Source organism: Macrobrachium nipponense, chromosome 1 (genome assembly GCF_015104395.2).
Source record: "Macrobrachium nipponense isolate FS-2020 chromosome 1, ASM1510439v2, whole genome shotgun sequence".
NCBI classification, from domain to species: domain Eukaryota; kingdom Metazoa; phylum Arthropoda; class Malacostraca; order Decapoda; family Palaemonidae; genus Macrobrachium; species Macrobrachium nipponense.
The window spans coordinates 29769371-29776870 of record NC_087200.1 but is presented as its reverse complement, the minus strand read 5'-3'; the positions used below and the strand labels follow the sequence as shown (position 1 = coordinate 29776870).

At 35.6% G+C, this 7500-nt stretch overlaps 1 long non-coding RNA gene across 1 annotated transcript in view; it reads right to left on the bottom strand.

The window, feature by feature from the left end:
• The window catches only part of LOC135219198 (uncharacterized), a 62845-nt gene that overhangs the window by 5007 nt on the left and 50338 nt on the right, over window positions 1-7500 (bottom strand). The window lies entirely within an intron of this gene.

The window sequence follows — 7500 nt, the reverse complement described above, 5'->3', positions numbered from 1 at the left end:
TTCTTCTTTTTCTTCTTTTTTCTTTCCCTGGGTTTCTTCGAAAGATCTCAGCAGCACCAAGTACCACTAGCCTGGGGGAAGGTGACTGACAACAAGAGAGAGAGAGAGAGAGAGAGAGCTTAAGCTGTTGCGAAAAAAGGAAGACAGAAAGTGATCCAAGGCGTCTCTTTTCCTGCCTAGCAGAAATCACTAAAGGTTAGTCCAGATTAATAAGCATTTTAAAGTGTGCCTATCTAGGTGAATTAAGTTAGTTATGGATAACCTTTTAAATATGAGGAAATCGGGTCTGAAGGATAACATTGCTTGTGTCGCCACAGATATTGTGAGGATTGTGGATGTTTTCTTAATTATTAGATATTTGCTATCGCTTATATCACCATGTAAATTTACGTATGGCACTTCGCTAACTCACTCACGTGTTGTATCAGAAATTACGAGCTCATAAGATTTTTTTTATGTAAACTACAAATTTTTCCGTGCAGTTAAACATTGTTACTTTAAAGCCCAGGTTAGTGAACTTTATTGGTTTCTATAAATGTGAATTTTTGGCATTTATGATAAGTCTGTTTTTTTTTATAGAACTCCATGATTTATTGTTGATTATACCATAATTACTTGCAGTATTTTGAAATAGTATTTTGTTAAGTCATCACTTCTTATTCGCATTCAGACAAAAATAAATTCAGTTAGCAATGAGTTTTATTTTATAAAATTCTTTGCAGTTAGAGTCTATTGGTGCATATATTTATGAAAATATAATCTGTGTTTATTCATATGGTTTCGAAAGCATTCATTTCGTTGACATTGACAAAACCGTCTGCATTCGTTAAAGAGCATTTTAAGCAAATTATTCATCGAATATGAAGAAGAAATGGGTATTTTAGCTCAAGAACTGCAATGTGCAAATATTTCCCACTGGGGCAATGGTTCTGAAACTTTTTCAATGTATGCACCCCTTTCAATTAGCTGTCAGTTCAATCACCCCCTTGAATTGCTGAAATAAAAACTTAGATACAAATTATTATTATTATTATTATTATTATTATTATTATTATTATTATTATTATTATTATTATTATTATTATTATTACTTATTTTATTTTATTTTTATTCTTTGAAGGAAATACTAACGAGTGATCCGACCTCCAGCTTGCTTGGGACGCGTGCAAGATTTTCCCCGTATGCAGAAGTTGTAAACATTATATCCCTAACTTAACTTAAATTAACATGTGCTAAAATCTAATCAAATAGAGCCTTGTTTCACCAAAGAAAATTAATGTAAATACGCTATATTTTATTAGAAATCATTTTTATGTACTGTGTTACATGCACATTATTTATTTCTCTTTATTTGAATTCTAAAAAATAAATCATAAATATCCTTTCCTAAAATTCCTGTATCTTTAACTAAACGCGAAACACCTTTTTCAGACCTTTTTATGCTTTTCCATAGACCTTTCCTAGCCCCAAAACAACAACAACAACATTAACAACAACAACAAAGTATTTTGTAGGTTTACTCCCCAAATAAGCGAAAATACATTTTGCTTTAATTATTCATAATATTCATATTATTCATGGTCATCCTCACACCTATTAGGAACCAGCTTTGCATCCCTGGTTAAGAGTTCCTCGTTGGACGAGTGGTTTTCGCGCTCGCCTACGAATCCGGTGGTCCGAAGTTCGATTTTCGGCTCGGCCAACGGGGAATCAGAGAAATTTATTTCTGGTGATAGAAATTCATTTCTCGATATAATGTGGTTCGGATCCCACAATAAACTGTAAGTCCCGTTGCTAGGTGACCAATTGGTTCCTAACCACGTAAAAATATCTAATCCTTCGGGCCAGCCCTAGGAGGACTGTTAATCAGCTCAGTGGTCTGGTAAAACTAAAGTATACTTAACTTTAATTAACTTACCCCACTGCACTAGGGTATCGCCATACTATAACGGTAAACTGTCAATAACTATAATGATCAGTCATTACCTGACTTATGATCGTAACTGTCAAGCTCTGCAGTTTTTGCCATGAACTCAATAGAAAGCGTCAACTACTCCAGGTAGTTTTATCTGATAAGAAATCTCGATTGAGTAATCTACGTAGTTTTAATGGCTCATAAACATTCAGCTTTGTCTCAGCGACTGACCTTGTATATATATATAGCCATCCATGCAGCTGCATTGGCTCACTTATGTTTGTTTAAGTTAATCAGCTTTACTAACTCATCAGCAATAAACTTTAGTCTAATTATTTTAAAATTTATAGCTCATAAACACTACGGTTTATCTTTAGTTCCTCGGCTTTCCTAACTCATCGGCACTGAGCATTATTCGAATTATTCAAATTTCTTAGCCCAAGCACACTAAGCTTTACCAATAGTTCTTCGGCTTTACTAACTCATTGGCACTAAGCTTTATTCGAATTATCCAAATTTATTAGATCATAAACAATAAGCTTTATCTTTAGCTCCTCAGCTTTACTAACTCATCGGCGCTGAGCTTCATTCTTAACTATTTAAATTTCTTAGCTCGTGCACACTAAGCTTTATTTTTAAAAGTTCTTCAGCTCTGTTGACTCATAGACACTAAACTTTTTCTCGAGAGATTCAGCTTCATTGACAGATAAACACTAGGCTCTTTTCTCGAGTGATTCATCTGCAATGATACATAAACACTAGGCTTTTTCTCGAGGGATTCAGCTTCCATGATACATAAACACTAGGCATTTTCTCGAGGGATTCAGCTTCCATGATACATAAACACAAAGCTTTTTCTCGAGGGATTCACTTTACTGACACATAAACAGTAAACAACTTTTGTCCCTCATCATTTCGACACGATTCTTCCGAAGAACAGTTTGAGGAACTCCTTACATTGAGAAATATCACTTTCCTAATAGCGCGGGGGTTCTTAACCTGTGGGTACCCATACCCAATGGAGGTATGACAACCTCATGCTGGGCGTATGGGATTTGATTTCTGGATATTTGTATATATTCGATTTTAATGTGTCAATGTATACATAGGTCCATTTTGTAAAAAAAAAAAAAAAAAAAAAAAAAAGCTGTATTAAGCTATGAGTGCTTTTGATTTTCCTGTATGTTCTATTCCTAGCTATTCATACCTAAAGTATGTATTTAACTAAGAATATGAAGTTATATTGTCAACAAATAGGACTTAAGTGGACTTAAGCAAAGGGGGCATGGAATCATACTTGGCAATTCACTTGGCGTCTGGAGTCATGAAAAGGTTAAGAACACCTGCACTAGAGCGTCAACACTTACAGAGGCCAACTTGATATCCATTGCGTTTTCCTTTGCTTCCTGGATTGCATGTCTTCCCACCCATCCAGTTCCATTTCCTACAGCATTATCTGTTTAATGTCATTATTCTCATTGTAGTTTTTCTTTTAGGTAGAGTCGAAAAGATTTTCCATAACCTGGAATCTGTCTGAGTAGAAGTGGCGCTTTTGTAGCCACTTGAAGAAGGTACTTTGGCTCATGATCTGTATTTGATGAGAATGTCTTCGGCAAATTTTCCTATTTTCTCCAATTCTTCTTGGTTGTTATTATTTCCTTATTTGTTTATGTCGGTGACTCGGTCTCCTCAGAGTTAAAAATAAATTCACGTTAAGCAACTTTTCGTACAGCCATTTTTCTTAAAATTTTATCAAAATTTATCCTTGTATCGTTTTGATAACTTGGTCTCCCCATATATTGACACAAGTTAATGTTCAGCGTCTTCATTTGATATTTATTGATTTTCCCTACAATTATCAGAAAAGGACTCGTATTTGTCCGTTGTTTTTACTTCGATCTCCTCAGAATGAAAAAGAATTAAAATTTATTTGGTACATCTATCTATTTTTCTAAAAAAATAAATAAATAAATAAATAACTTTTTGTGTTTGGATGACACGGGGTCTTCTCAGAACTGAAAATAAATTAATGTTCAGCGTCTTCATTCTTCTTTAACGTTATTTCTTTTGTTCTTATTCTTCTTATTCCATCGTTACCTTCACATCTTGACCCAATGACTGCAAGTGTGTGTGTGTGTGTGTGTGTGTCGCAGCATACGGACCAATTATGAAGTTTTGTGCCGCTTTTCTTTTCAAGTGAGGAGTAAATCCTTCACGTTTCTCTTCTCAGTATTTCTTTCTCTTTTCTTTTCTGTACCTTTTCCTTTCTTTTCTTCTCTCTCTCTTCTTTCTCTCTTCCTTCTTTTTCCTCTTTTCTCGTTCTTCTTTCATTTCTCACTTTCTCTTCTTTTCTTTCTTCGTTTTCTTCTCTCTCGCCGCAAATCTTCCTTCTTCTTTCCTTTCTCCTCTCGCTTCTTTCTCCTTTCTCTTTCTCCTGCTCCGTTCGTTCTTCTTTCTCTTTCTTTCTTTCTCTTTTCTTTCTCTTCTCTTTCTCTCTTCTTTCTTTCCTCTCCTTTTCTTCTCTTCTCTCTTTTCTCTCTTTTCTTGTCTCTTTCTCTTCTTTCTTTCTTCTTTCTTCTCTTTTCTTCTTCTCTTCTTTCTTTTCTTTCTCGTTCTTTCTTCTCTCTTTTCTCGGTTCTTCTTCTTTTTTGTCCTTTCCTTTTCTCTTTCTTTTCTTTCCTCTCTTCTCTTCTCTTTTCTTTCTTCTTTCCTTTCCTTCTTTCTTTCCCTCTCCGTCTTCTTTTCTTCTCTCTCTCTTTCTCTACTTCTTTTCTCCCTTCTCTTCTAGTTTATCTCTTCTTTCTCATCTTCGTTTCCTTCTCTTTCCTTTTCTTTCTTCTATCTCTCTTTCTTTCTCTCTTCTTTCTTCTCGTTTTTTCTCATTTCTTTTCTTTCCTCTTTTCTCTCCTTCTTTCTCCTCTTCTTTCTTTCTTTTTCTTCTTTCTTTTCTTTCCTTTCCTTTCTTCCTCTCTTCTTTCTCTTCTTCTCTTTTTTTCTTCTCTCTTTTCCTCGTCTGTTCCTTTCGTTCCTTTCTTCCTTTCCTCTTCTTGCTCTTTCTCTCCTCTTTCTTCTTTCCTTCTCTTCTTTTCTCTTCCCCCCCCGTTCGCTTCTTTCTTTCTTTCTCTTTCTTTCCTTTTCTCTCTTCTTCATTTCTCTATTCTCCTTTCTCCTCCTCTCTCTCATATTTTTCCCTTTCTTCTATTTCTTTCTTTCCCAATCTCTTTCTGTTTCTCTTTCTCTTTTCTTTCTTCTCAAAATTCTCTCCTGTTTCTCTTTCTTCTCTCTCTTTCTTTCTCTTCTCCTCTTCTTTTCTCCTTTCTTTTCTTTCTTTCTCTTTCTCTTTCTTCCTCGCATTTTTTCTTCCCTCTTCTTCCTCTTCTTTACTTTTGAGAAATTCGATATTGTTCGTTCCTCTCCTCTCCTTTTTTTTTTATTCTTCTCCGCGTTCTTTGCCTTTGAGAAACTATTTCTTTCTTCATTAATTTCTCTTCTCTCTTTCGTCTTCTCTGCGTGTTAGAAATCTCTTTTGTTGCTATTTCTTTTTTCTCTCTTTCTCATCTGAATTTATCTTAAGTGCTCACCAGCTGCAAAGTGGATCGTATAACTTCATTATAAAAAGTTTGACTTAGAATTTCATGAAGAAGGGAGACTATTATGGCATTATTACTATACAACCATCTTAACTTATTTATTTTTTATAACATTTTGTTCTCTCTTTTTTTTTTTTGGGGGGTAAAAAAAAAAATAAGAATTGCTAGTCTATTATTTTCCTTTTCTCAGTATTGCCGAAGTCTTTGAAGATTGTAGTATTTTTACAATTTCATGAGTATTTTCAGGAGACCACAACAAGTTTCTAGTAATATATTCAATTAAATACTGCATTCCTTTACGAGCTTTTTTTTTTCCTTAAGCACTGATTGCATAATCCCTCCCATATACGTCAAGAGAGCTGTACACAACAGGATCTTAATGTAATGTCAGGGCCACTGCTTGTACATCGTTGGACAGCGATCAACAAATAATATTCTCCATTGAACATAATTGTCTCATCAGTGACATAACAACAATACCGATATTTCACCGATCTATTCCCTTAGAAATGTCAAATACTAGAATTAATATCATATATATATATATATATATAACTACATATACTTAATATATATATATAATATATATATATATTATATATATATATATATATATATATATATAATATATATATTATATATACACTATATATATATATTTATAGTGTGATAACCCCCTCCATTCTTTTGAAAACATTTATTTATTATCCTTTTTCATCGCATTCATTACCTAGATTTTTTGCTCAGATCTCCTTGTATTCTTGCAGTACTTTCTTTATTCGTAAACTTTCCCTTGTTTCCTTTTTTCATTCTTTCATACTCTTCCTTTTTTTTTAGTCTAATTTGGATGGAATCTTCATTTTCTTCAACTTTCCCTTACATAACATCCAAAGCGAAAGAATTTTAATTTCCCTCCACCTCACGCCATCATCAACAATTTCTTCTCCGCTCCTTTTTTTTTCCCCCCTCAGACCTGTATTATCTCTGTGCCTTTGCCAACCCGGATGGAAACTTCTCGGCGTGTGTGCTTATGTTATGGTGGGGAGGGGGTAGTGGACATCAGTCTTCTGTTTTGGTGGGGAGGGGGTCATAAGGGATATCAGAGACTTATGGTATGGACGGGAGGGGGTTTGGGATATTAGTCTTATGTTTAGTAGGGGAGGGGATATCGGATATTAGAGACATATGTAAAAGTAGAGAGGTGGTTGCTGTGATAGGGAATATGCAAATAAGAGATATTAGGAGCTGTTCGTGCGCATGTGCGTGCGCGTGTGCTGTTTGGGGCTGTGGGGAGGGGGGGGGGGGGGCAGACGGATGATGGCTAGGGGATATACGAGGAACGAAGGGTTCAACTGAAAACCTCCGTGGCGGCCAACAGGGTCAGGTCGCTCTTGCTCTCTCGCGAGAGCGCTTTCTACGCGAACTAGACCCAGTTTCACCTTCCCGTCGGCAAAGGTAACTGGAATACCCGCGACTACTTCCCCGTGGTATGTGAATTAGATCTGCTTCGGGAGGTTAGTCAAAAAAGCGCAGGCAGGCATGGCTATACCTTCTCTCTCTCAAGAGAAATCCGAGATGGTGGTGTGACCTCTGGAGACCCCGAATTACCGAACCGTCAAGTCGGTGGTGAGTTACAGGAACAAGTGTTAATTCCCGGCTTGTAAGGTTTGCCCTTTGGAATGGCTCTCAATGGGTATAGAAGTGATTCATTGCACTTCTGCAGAATGCAATTGCTTTACAAGCGTAAAACAATGAAACAATGATCAAATATTCATCTCAGGAAATGGCAACTGGTATCAGTACGTCAGGGAATAAATAAGCAAATGTTATAAAGTCTCCGGCTTTGCAAAAGTCGATTTTGACAGCACAAGGCACTGATATAAATAAATTAAACTTCTAAAGAAAAATACATAAAATAAGTGCCACTTTATAACGTATCAGTGACAAAGGACACTGTCAAACCCTATAAGCATATTAATCAAAACCTGAGTTGAC